The sequence below is a fragment of the Rhodamnia argentea genome, chromosome 3, assembly GCF_020921035.1.
Source record: "Rhodamnia argentea isolate NSW1041297 chromosome 3, ASM2092103v1, whole genome shotgun sequence".
NCBI lineage: Eukaryota > Viridiplantae > Streptophyta > Magnoliopsida > Myrtales > Myrtaceae > Rhodamnia > Rhodamnia argentea.
Window position 1 is genome coordinate 8,478,329 of NC_063152.1, and position 13,388 is coordinate 8,491,716.

Here is a 13,388-nt window from a genome sequence, read left to right on the forward strand (position 1 = left end):
AAGACTCTATTTTATTCTTTGATGATCCGTTTGGTTCTTGAAAATTTTTTCAATTTCCATTTTCAATTGAAAATGAGAATCAAAATAGTTTTATATTCTCAATTTCTATTTTTTCTGACATTGCGATTGGTTCATGGGGAAGAAAACTTTCGATAGAGAAGAAATAAGTAAAATTTAAAAGTCAATCCGGATAGTTAGACCACTCTAAGCTTTCATAAACCAGAAAATTCTAGATGGGAGAAATTTTTAAGATTAATTGGTATTTGCGCGAAGTGGACATTATTTCAAATAATAAAAAGCTGGCAGCCCCGTGGGAAACTATGATGAGACAGCTAGGTCCAACAACCAGTATACTTCTGGAAAATTGGATCACTCTTTCCATAATTCCTTCCTCGAACCAGACCCAAAAATGTCCAAAATAAGTAGGGGCGAGTATGGTTTCAGAGTGAAACTTGGAACCCGGAACTTGGAATGGGGTCGGTTCGGTTCCATGTTCCACATTCCAATATATGCATAGTAGGATTCAGTTTCTAAAAATTTAGGAACATGTTCCGATGAATATGTTCTAGATTCTAAGTAACTTATAACTTGTAACAAGTTGTTATGGCTTTTCATGGCATCCGATGATGAGTGTATAATCTGAAACCACTAGTCTATCCTTTTATTTTCGATCATAAAATATGATGATTCACTGAGATTGTTCAATTAAGAATAGAGGTGGAATTTGTCTAGACTCTGAAATCGATCCTGGAATATGTGATAGGATAGGTTCCAGGTTTCAATGCATGCATAGTAGGTTGCAGGTTATAAAAAATGAGGAACCCGCATGGAACCTAATGAAAAAATGACTCTAATTATATTTATCTCTGATTTTAGACTAACGGGTGAAAATGATTGTGTATTCTCTTCTACTTAAGAACTTATATCTTTTTCTCGCCACAAATTATTGAGAAGAGCTTGCCACGCCTTTACATTTTTTTTTATCACAAATTTAGTGTAAGTTTCATTTCATTATCGTTAATAGTGACCCCTCTTAGAGCATGTCACAGGAGCAACTAGGTTTTTGAAATTTTCATTCATCTTTTATGCTTCGTTTGTTTCGCGAAAACTGTGAGGCTTTCAGAAAATATTTTCTCAAACATTATTTTTCAGAAAAATGACAATATTTTCGGGTGTTTGGCTAAACTATGAAAAAGACTCAAAAAATATTTTCCGTCATTTGGTTCCATGAACTTCTTTTAATAATTTTTTTAAAAAATCATAATTTTTTAATTTTTTTTTCAGTTTTCTTTTTTAATTTTCTCTTTTGTTCAAAAAATATTTCTCATAAAAAGCCTTGACAAAGGCACCCTAGGTTATCTCGGTACCCGTAGGGAAGACTGTTCCCTTAATAACCTTCCATCAATAATTCGCAATATCCTATAACCGACATTCTGCCACTGCTACACGATCAACTTCCAAGCATTCCAAAAATGACAATATCTTTTCCAGTTCATCGATCCACAACTCCGCCTCATCAGGATTCCAGTACCAGCAAATTTAGTGAGGCCTTAATTTTAAAAATTGTTCATTCAAACCCTGCATATGAAGTCCGCCATTTTCAATCCCATATCCGAATGTCAAAGCATTTCTAGAGGCATTAGCTATCTGTTGTTGAGCTTGCTGCCCTATGAGGTTACCAATTTGAGTTAAGGCTTGCAGAATTTCATCCAGCCAGGGATCCTGTCTTGGAGGCCTTCCTCAAGTACCTATCTTGTTCTACTGTCAAAGCGCCTACTGAGGAAAGTTCTATACGACTACCATCAAAATTAGTACCAATTCAAAACAACAACGGTAAAGATTAAACTAACAATCACATGCACATGGTGTTTCCTATTCACTAAACCCATAACTCCAGCGCACCTTATCACTCAAGGTATAACCCCGCTATGATACCAAAATCGGATGTAACACACTCGACCCGATCCCAACGCTACAATTAAGATGAAAAGATCTTTGTGTGCATTTGACATTGCATCATTTGGAGTCGAAGCCAGTTACTGCCGTGGGGCCTAAGTGTCGGTGGGTGAGGTTCAATGACATCCCAAGCACGTCAACCTCAATTCGTCCCTTTAATTTGTATTCGACACCTCAATCTCATGCGGTAGCGAAATTTTAAATATTATCTACCATACGATCATGACAATGAGGGAAAAATTATATATACATGCATGCACGATACGAGTCTACCATTTTATATTACATATCCCTTTCACACAACTTATTAACATCGATATGGGCAAAGCTACACCTATCTCCACCAGTGGCATGGGTATCCAAAGATTTGCCCATCAAAAACTGTTCATCCTCCTTCATCAAAAGCTCCCGACTCTTCTTTGTCGCTCACATGTCATGCGGCCATCCTCTGCCATTGAAAAATGGCGATCCGTCAGAGTCTCTTATTGGACCTACAAGCTCTCCACCAAGTTCTACGTACTACGCCACATAATAACGACGGACCCAATGGTCTAGTCCCTCCTCCAAATATAAGGTTGTAAGCAAGTGGCGGAATGTTGTGTCACTCCCTACATCTACGACATCCACACGCATAACCTCTGTTGACATAGCAAGACCAAAACGCGGGGCGGCAGCCATACCTACAGATCTAAAAATTTAAAGGAATGAGAATAATTTCTCAGTAAGCAAAAATCTAAACCTATGTTAAGTAGTTAGCTAATACAAAACTCATGAAACAAGCAATTGAAAATAAATTGGCAAGAACACTTCCTTATCAAATTCGGCCATGTCAACTATTGTAGACCAGCATGCAATTCTCATTTATTCATATTCGTTCTGCACTCTTTGCAGGCCCATCCGTCCATTCTTGAACGAGGCATCTTGGTGCGCAATTTACATTTATACCGAGGCATCTCATAGGGCAACCCATTCAGGACTCAAGGAGTTACTTGCGTCGTTCCATTTGATTTGTCCCATACCAAATCTCATGATTGAGATGCACTTGCTTGCCATGAATGAGGCATATCATGTCATTTGTTATAAGCTTATCACCATGAGCGGCAAGACATGAAAAGAGCATGCAAACTACAATTTTTCTCATACAAGCACACAAGTCGATACTAGCCTTCGTCTTAACCAAGGTTTAGAGATTTACTTACATATCTTGTTGGCAAGAACTATAAAATGGCAAGACAAGGTTCGGTGGTGGCTAGAGACGGTCGGAACTAGGCTATGGTGTACGTGTGAGAGGGGCGACTGGTTATGGTGGTGGCGGTGAGTAGAGTGGCTGAGAGGTAGGGAGTGTGTGTGGAGAATAGAGAGTGGCGTGTAGATAGGTAGGGTCAAGGTGATGCATTGCTTATTTATAGTCCAATTTTCTTGATTTATTATTTTCTAAATTATGTTTTACACTTGGTGTTGCGCGGAACAAGCGATCGAACAATAAAATAAACAGAACAAGAAAATAAATCGGACACCGGATGTACGTGGTTCGGTCGTAGAGACCTACGTCCACGAGGAGAGCAGCAACGAATTCCACTATAGATCAAGCGATACACAGAGATTACAGATCACACTCGAGTCACTCAAACACTCTTAGTGTTTCCAGCCCCAATTACATCCAAGAACACACACAATGTTTAGCCCCCAATTTCTAGCGAAACAATCTCTCGAACTCGCAAAGGAATTAAAACAAATCTAACCTCAAGATTTAATCGGCTTTGACACTTGAATACTTGATATAATTTCACAGAATAAATCCCACGAGCAAGCACTCGATAACCGGTGGTTCAAGAAACGCTGCATCAACTTCGGCACACCAAGCACTCAAACGAAATAGGTGCTTCAAGGACTCAAAGTGACAGCCACGGTGTTGCTTTCCTTTCATACGAAAGTGAGTCCCACAAAAAGACAAAACCTTGAGTTCTTCATATCACCAGTTGAGATATCCACGTTAGTTAGCAAAAGAAGAAAAAAAAAACTAGTTGACCAAGTCCACCTTGGACTTATCTTTCCCTTGTTTTAATTTCTTTCTCGCTGACTCCAACAGATCAAATCCAATCTTGATCGTGATTTGCATCATACGAACAGGAAATATAATTTCCACCGCTTCCATCAAGATTTCGGTGATATTCAAGCAAATCTTATCTTTAATTTCAAGATCAAGATATATCTATTTTGGAATTTAAATTTCCGTTTCGATCTTAAACTCGAGACATATTTTCAACACTTGGCATAATCTTATATTATTCATTTGCCACATAATCTAATGGCTAATGAGGCACCATATTATTGTTTCATGTGGCTCCTTATAATTTAATCCACCTACCTATCCTAATAGAGCTATACGGACATTTGTCTTGTAAATAGCATGTGACCTCCATCTTATGCGACATGCCCATGTGATGTGTCTTCCTCTAAATTTTCTAAATTTATTTCTAATAATTATTAGGATTTTCTAATAACATCAAATTTAATAAAAATGAGTTCTCATATTTGCACTATTATGAGATAAGTGGCGCCATTTGTGCCACCCACACAAGGATCGGCTCAAATGATTGTTGCCAATTACAGTTAATTTTACAGTTAAGCTTATGAAAGACAAAAGTAATTTTCTAATTGATTCTTTCTTTATAAGTACTAAAGTAATTAAAATATTACTAGGGGCAATTTGGATATTAAAAATATGGTAATGATTAGTCAGAGATTCTATAATCTTCTTATAAACTTGTGTTTGACTTTTCAAAGATTGAGTAATGATTACGTAAGATTCTCGTGCCTCAATTTTTCATTTTCTTGCTCGTTTTACTTTGCTATGATTGTATGCTGATCCTAACAAGTAAGGAGGAGAAGGATCGGAGTGTGAAAGAGTGGTAGGAACCATGAAGCATGACTAGGGTTTCTTTCTTTTTCTATATACTGATCCAATTCGGTGAGCGGTTCTAGGTGTGGAACTAGGAACCGGACCGGTACTCGGCAATTCCCGTATATTGAAAGCGAGAATCGGAACGATTCCCATGGGAACTTTCAGTCTGGGGGTCCGTGCGGTTCCCGACTTTTTTGCACATCCCTTGGTCATATGAGATTGCTTTGATTTAATGGAATGAAAAAAGGAGCCAATGTCTTATGCCTAATCCACTATTGACATTTGATTTTTTTTTTATCATTTTTTTAGAAAATTAATTAAAAATCGAAAAAAATTATAAAAATCAAAAATCAACTCTGGAACCCTTGGCCAAGCCTAGAGAACTATTTTTGAACAAAAAATATTTTTCGGTATTTTTTTCATTTTTCAGTATTTTTATATGTTAGAAAATAGCCAAACATTACAAAAATAGCACTTGTGACCGAAAATATATATATATATATATATATATAAATAATAATCGTTAGTCTTTGTTTAATCCCAAATGCATTTTAGTCATTTTAAATTAAAAAAAAATGATCGGGAACCTCAATTTCCAAACATTTTGCATTTTGGTCTTGGTTGAACAAAAATCAAAAAATTGAGTCCTTTTTTTAGACCTCTTTCCACCTTTCGCCGGTTATAACATTTGATCTAGATACCTCGAAATGCTTTCGAGTCGAATCGGCCTCACAATTGATCAAGTGGGCATCGAATCGAGACAATGTCAAACCAGATCGGGCTGGTCAAACCCGACCCGACCCGACCCGGCCAACCCAGTCGACTCACAGCCTCCCACGCAAAAGAAGAGGCCAACAATGGCATATCTCTTCTCTCCTTTCTCGCGCGCGCAGGAACCCAGGAGGACAGAAAGACCAAAGCAGCTCAGTCGGGCCTCGCTTTCCACACCCACCAACCACCCCCCCCCCCCACAATCTCTTCTCTCCTTTCTCGCGCGCGCAGGAACCCAGGAGGACAGAAAGACCAAACCAGCTCAGTCGGGCCTCGCTTTCCACACCCACCAACCCCCCTCCCCCCCCCACAAAGAGACGCTGCATCAAGGATCCCCGTCTGCTCCTGTTGATTTGAGGAGCAATAGAAGGGACTAGTTTCAAGGAGAGCGGGGAGAGTTCTCGGAAGTCGTTGGGCAGAGGTAAAAAAAAAAAAAAAGGAGGATAACGTAAAAGAGGCAGGTTGGATATATATATATATATATATCACAATTAAAGAGAAATAATAAGTCATGTTCTTTATATGGAAGAGTGTACGGTACAGAAGGAATACTTTATTCAAAGTGCACATTGCTTTTCTCAGAAATCGTTATTTACCTGGTGAATTGTCATTGGGCTTTCTGAATTTTACTTATCTCCTCATTGTTTCACGTCAAATAGACATCGTCTTTCCAGACAACTTATTGAATGACACATATTCGTAGTACTTCGGAAGAGGTCAAACTTGAATTCTAATGTCAATGCAATTAGATTTCCATTTATGTCGGGAAAATGAGATTCTAAGCCTAAACCTTAGAGATCAAAGTGCCAATATTTCTTTAAAGAAAATATGTTACTGACTCATTCTTTCTAACGTCGCGTTGTTTGGCCACCTTTTCAAGCTTTTGGGACATAGTAAATAATCCAGATGATATTGTTCATGAACCCATTTTGTCAAAGCTTAATCGTGCTTTCTTTAAAAATTTTGTACTGGATGTAAGGTTTTGTTTCGAACTATTGGTACCCTTTTAGCCCATTTATTTTCTACTCTAATCAAAGGAATAATGTACTTTTAGTTTTTAGTTTTTGTTTAAGCATGTGTGAATTGACTTTTACATTTCATTTTTTGCTGATAAAAAATTCGTGGCTGATGTATACTGACCTTATTTTAAATCAGAGACTTCCGGAACTTGCTGAAAAACATCCCTATGAAATTTTGATTATTCCAAACTATCATTGGTATAATATCTACAATGATAAGTGCCCACGCTCGTGGTGACATCTGAAAGACAGTGATGATATACATGACAGCAAAAGAGCTTAGCGAAGACTAGCTACAGAAATGTAGATTTCGGCAGGAGGTGAACAAGTCACGCGTGATGAGGTGCGTGTGAGAACTTGGAAGGATCATGATCAACCTTTTAGAATCTTTGGAAGCTAATAAGTTCATGTGGAAAAGTGGCACTAAAGATGGCAGAAAGAAAGCTTACACTAGATATGGAAGACTCGCACATATAACACGACAACTTTCTTTTACAATCCGCGTTAATCAAGTCTTCAAAGTTTTTTTGACCAAAAAAAAATTCTTCAAAGTTTCGTTGTACGGCTGAATCCTTGTCGAACAGCAATTTGCTCATATGGTATTAGCAAGATCGATGTTTGGTCCATTTAGACTTCTATTCTTGGCCTCTCCCCATAACTTAAGTGTAATTGTTACGCCATATACTTTATGGAGATCTAAATAGAAAGTTCATTTATGGCCTTCCAACTGTTAAAAATACGTCTCGAGTTTAAGCCTATCGAGTAAAACCCAAGTCAAAGCGAAGTGATTAAATTAAGCGGTCACGTGAAAAGCATGGGCTCCTCTTATGGAAATTTAAAACAAATAAAAATCATTAAAAAAAAAGATGGGCGTGTTATATCTTTTGCTATTGGAATCAGTATGGTGCACTTTTCCTACTCCAATATGCAGATTATCTTTGACGAAGGCGATGGCTACTTCAGCGTAATTATGGTTTTTTACTTGGTAATTATTTCCTTCTCCAATATGCATATATGTACCCGCAAGTTACATCGAGACAGAGTAGAGTTGTCTTGAAGCAACATTTTACGGTGAGTGCTCGGCAAGGGTTTTGTTCTTGGAATTATAACAAGTATTCAGATGTCGAAGTTGATTAAATCTTAAATCTTGTCATAACATTTGCGTTTAATTCCTTCATGAAATTGAAAGATTATTTCGTGAAGAATTGTGGGGCTAAACATTTGTGAGTTATTTGATTGTAATTAAGGTTGGGAAACACGGAGAGTATTTGAATGATTCAAGTGATTTGTAATCTCCATTGTATCGCTTGTTCTATAGTGGAACTTGTTTCTTCTCTCTCGGTGGATGTAGATCTCTACCATCGAACCACGTAAATCTAGTGTCCAATTTATTTTTCTTATTCTGTCTTTTTTAATGTTCGATCGCTTGCTTTTGCGTAACACTAACCATTCTCCAAAGTATGGATCTCGCTCCCGATGTTATCGATTTTCAACTTCGACTGTTCGTGTGCTGAGGAGTAATTGGAGCATGTTCTATTGCACAAAGTGTCTTCTTATCGATCGACAAGGGGAAGATCGGTGTTACTCAATCTAAAAGGTGCTCCAAGAAGAATAATGATTCCAGGGGATGGGTGGCGATTGCTGGGGTTTTGTCTCAACTATACCCAATGTCCTATGACATCCATCGACATTTTGTGTCACTTTGAGATCATCTTTAGATAGAACATAAGATAACTTCACCATTCTGAGGGAAAATTATACTTTTAGTGCCAAAAGTTGTGTACAGAGATCACTTTGGTATCAAAAGTTTCCACCGGATCACTTTAGCATCAATTCGGACATAAAAGGATCATTTTAGTGCCTCTGGTGAAATTTTTCAATCAAAATTGCCGTGTGTAATTAATAATAAATTTTTTAATGCAAAATGATAAAAATAATAATAAGTCCACGTGGGCTTTTACATTTAAAATAAATCAAATTTAAATTTAAAAATTAACTGAAAATAAATTTGTTTAAAATATAAATTGTATTTAAAGAAAAATTAAAAATAAGTTTAAAATTTAACTAAAAACCTTAAAATAAAAAGCAAAAAAAGGGGAGAAAAACCTTACCAACGGCAAGGGCTTTCACAAGCCTTCACCACCGCCGCCCCTACCAACTCTGGAATTGGGTGGTGGTGGTGGGGCATGGCCGCCGAGGGTCGCCAAGCCTCGGCCGGGGCCGGCAACCCCGTCAATCGCCGCCGGACCTCGGGTGAGGGCTTTCACAAACCTTAACAACGGCAAGGGCTTTCTTGTTGACGGCTAGTGATTTCACCTAGAGGAGGGTGAATATGTGATAAAGTGTGATTTTAAGATTTTATTGTGAAATTTAGATCACACAACGTAAAACAGAGATCTCAAATGATCAAGCAATTCGGTTGATGCAGGATTTGTAATAGGATCGATACGTGCTTTGTTCGTATGCGTTTAGCTGTCACAAAATATTTAGAATGGTTAGAGTAAGAGATAAGGAAAACGCACGGAGGGATTATAGTGGTTCAGCTTTGGTTAAGCCTACGTCCACTTCTTCGGCTAATGCCCAATTGGCTGGATTCCACTAGAAAGTTGCTCATATGTTACAAATCGGTGATCTCCTTAATACGCAGGAATTCACACATAACGCTCAACACTCGTGTGTACACCTCCTTACAATTACAATGGATGAATCAAGAAGTGGATTTAAAATGGAGTACACTCTATCTAGGAATTATGAACACTTTTTCCTTTTTACGTCGATCTCTCTCTTTCCCTTCGCCTTCGAGATGTCTTTTATACTCTTCCGCCTTCAATCTAGCCGTTGCAAGGCATCCGGAAGAGATATCTCTAAATCTACCCTTTTGGACGAGATGTTTGCCAAAAGAAGATATCTTAGCCGTTGGATATCGCCAAAGGAAAGTCTTCCCCGCTTGGATCAAATCGCCTATACAATTATGATCCCGGGTTTTCATAGATGGTTTCTTCCATTTGGAAAGTCCTTATTTGTCTTCTTGGTTCCACATCCTTGATTGATCTCTATCACCGAAAATCTTCAAGAATGATCTAGCTCGATGGCGTCCGTTGATATGCATCAATTTAGCTCAATTTGTATTCATCTTGAAGTTCTGATTACTGCTTGTGAAGTACTTCTCTTAGAGCTTGAGCGTCATTCCAACGTCTGAGCTATCCTCGCTCATCGTCCGAGCTCGAACCAGCGTCCGAGATTCTCAAAAACAACATGTGAGCCAAATCCTTTTGCTAGATATAATCCCGTGCATCCCCACACAAAAGGATAATCTGCAAAACAAGTAAATCACGCATTATCTCAAAGCACAAGAGTACTCGGATTGTTTTGTCAATATTCAAAACCATCTAGGGATTTTTTCTCAACATTTCTCACACAAAGTATAAGTTATCCTCTAAATTATTCACATTTAGACGAGCACTAAAGATCCCATTCAGATAAGGGGTTATGTCGACTAATGTATAGGAGTTCCACGATTTTATCCTATCTTTTTTGAGTAGTCACGTCTATTGCCACTAATGATTATTGACATCAATATCTAATTACAAAGGAGCTACGAGTGTTACCATATCCTTTGAGAGAGAGAGAGAGAGTAGTCACTTGCGAGTGTTTGGCAGCTCACAATGCTTGCGAGGGAACATTATCGCCGCATGCCACAATCGGTGTGTGGCGGGACCCTTATAAATGTCCGGCCAAGGTTGGCGATGATTGTTAAGGTTGTACACCGTCACCTACCCTTGCCCAAACATGGGCACATACAACCCTCCTCTCCACGTCTCCCTCTGTATGTCTCGTGTGCATGTGCGTATGCGTGTGCATGTAGAAGTGCATTCACATAAATGACAATTTTCTAAAAAGTCAGCCATTCGACAATGTTTAGTGTGAGTAACAGCCAGCAACAAAAGGACTTATGTCAAGTGAGGTAGATGATTGCACCCAAAAAAGAAAAGGACAGCTAGAAGATGAAAGCGCACCAAGTAGACAAGTTTGTCGACTAGGTCTCCGTCACGCCCCGACTCTCGAGCTCGTGACACCCCTACCTTACTAGCCTCGGGTCATGAATGATAGCGTCTCAGGTGGGCTATCGACCTATGAAATTACGGCGCTTACGGAACGTACAATTCTCCCAAACAAGAACAACGGCGGGACAATACAGCAGGAAAATTAACACAATTAATTTCATTAAACAGCCAGAGCATACGAATATTAATCCTATTGAGCTACAATAAATATATACAACCTCACTCTTCGGCGCGGCTCACTAAGGCCTCAAAAAGACACGAGGTCCGGTAAGGTTAATCCCTTGTCTACTCCCAAAAATCCTACCACAAACCTCCGGGTTCAACGTCCATGATCTCTATCACCGCTTGAAAATTGTTAACCACGACGGGGTAAGAAATTAATCTCGGTGAGCCAACGCCTAAGCCCGATTAGGACATTGATTTGCTCAAACACCCTAAAAAGCAATCACATCAGTATATAGCAGATATTTCAACCACATGCAAGCTTACCCTCCGGGCCACACATAATGCAATGCAAACTCGACTCAACAGCCAACCAACTAAACCAATTCAACCCATTGCAAAGCATCACAACACTTGCATGCACGGGACACCACACGTAGTCCATTTATTATCAGATCGGACCTCGTAGGTCTCGCACACTAGTCGGCTTAGTGCCAACACAAGTAGTCGGCCGGTGCTCTTCGGCGCACAGGCATCGTCCCTTACTTCTGATGACGGCTTCTGATAGTCCATGTGACTCCGCTCGAACAACCGTAAGACAATGATTGTCGACACGGCACGGAGTAAATAAGAATCCTTAAAAGGTTTAGGCCCATCACAAGCTGCGACCGGCAAACGTACAGCCGGAAGACAATGACTAACGCCCATCCAAAGAACGGAAGACAATAATTGCCAAGATTGATCGACCGTAAGATAATGATCGTCGGAATTATCCCATTATGTGACCACTCAGGCACTTTGACAACCAGCCAGTTCATTTCTTGGATTTTGGTCGAATGCTCATACTTACATGTTCAAATACTTGGCTCAATGCCGTTTTCATGCAAAAACATACAATTTTATCTCATACGTGGTCACATGAATGCGCAATTTATATCGATCGATTGACTAAGCAATTTGGGGCGATTAACCTCTAATCGGACCCCCGCAACAATTAACAGCCAAACTAGCATTCACAACCAACAATTCATAAGTCAATTAGTCAATTGCAGCCAGTCTATTATTAATTTCAATTTCAATTTCAATTGCGCGCTCATCTCTGACCTATCGCTCGCTTGCGATCAATCAACGCAATCAATCAAATCAATCAATTGCGTGACGCCCTGGAAGCCGGCCCCCTCCCCCATGTGATTTCCCCATTTCATCATTCTGCCCACACACTCCCTCCCTCCCTTTCTCTTTCTCTTTTGCTTCCTCCTTTCGTGCGAAACCCACCCCACTTATCCTTCCCAACCACTAATCCACTCACCATTCTGCCACTCTCTCTCTCTCTTATTCCCTCCACTCACCCACATGATTATCCCTTCCTTTCTTTATCTCCACTCACTCTCTCTCTTTCCCCCCACCTTCTTCTTTTGTCTGCCGCTTGCCCCCCCCCCACTTGACCCCTCTTTCTTCTCTCCTTCTTCTTCTTGTTCTTATTCTTCTCTTCTCTGATCGTTGCGACATCGCCTTGACTCCGCGGAAGCCCCCGCTCTGTTTCGGCGCCCCTGAAACCGAGACTTCCAGCTCCTCCTCCGGTCGTTCATGACACCATCAAAGCCAACCCCCACCTCAGCAACGTCCACCAACCTCCTTACCACCATCCCGACCCAACCCCGCTGCTCGTCGTCCACCGGAACCGCCGCGAACCGCCCGGGAAACCGACAACCCCTGTTTTCGGGTTTTGCTGTTTTTGCTTCTGTTCCAGCTCAAACCGCCGTCTTCCGCCGCTCACCACCGCCACCAACGACCTCCTTAGAGTCCTATCTTGTCCCTCGGAACTTGTGGTGGTCGGCCGCCGCCCGTAGAGCCCGATTTGAGCCTCGATCGGACCTCCCCGCTCTGCCCGCTTTTCCTCTGTTTTCTGCGCGATCTGTACAGCTGCTGTTCCGCTGCTTCCGGCCACCGTCCGCCGCCCCTAGCTGGTCCCGAAGGTCGTCCTTGACCTGTAGGTAAGTCCCCCAGCCTTCCCCAGCCTCGCCTCAGCCCGCGAGATCGTTTTTCCTCCAAATTCAGCCCGGTTTCCCCTGTTTTACCTCCGTTAATTCTGTTTTTCAGCTTCCGTCGCTCGCCGGACCTCCAATCGCTGAGCTGCTGCCGTTTGCAGCGATTTCACCGCCGAACTCGTCACTGTTTTCGGCCGTGAACAGTGTCGCCGGAACAGTACCGCGGTGAACAGTGTTTCCGGCGTGAACAGTGTTTCCGGCGTGAACAGTGTTTTTGGTGAGTTGACCCTAATCCTTGGTTAGGGCGCTAATTGCGCCTAGAATTAGTTAGCTAGTCGATAGGGAATTTAGGTAGATTTGATTATGGTCGGATTAGTTAGAAACCCGGTTTAGGCTAAATGACCATAATCGATTAAGTTAGAATTGTTTGTGGTTAATTGTTGTTAAATGAATTTGATTGTATGTGGTGATTTGATCGCGAGCGAGTGATAGGTTAAAGACGAGCGATCGATTGGCGATTATA

At 40.6% G+C, this 13,388-nt stretch overlaps 1 pseudogene; it reads right to left on the bottom strand.

Annotated features, from left to right (window-relative positions):
* Positions 1-13,388, bottom strand: part of LOC125314374 — a 413,124-nt pseudogene that overhangs the window by 216,668 nt on the left and 183,068 nt on the right.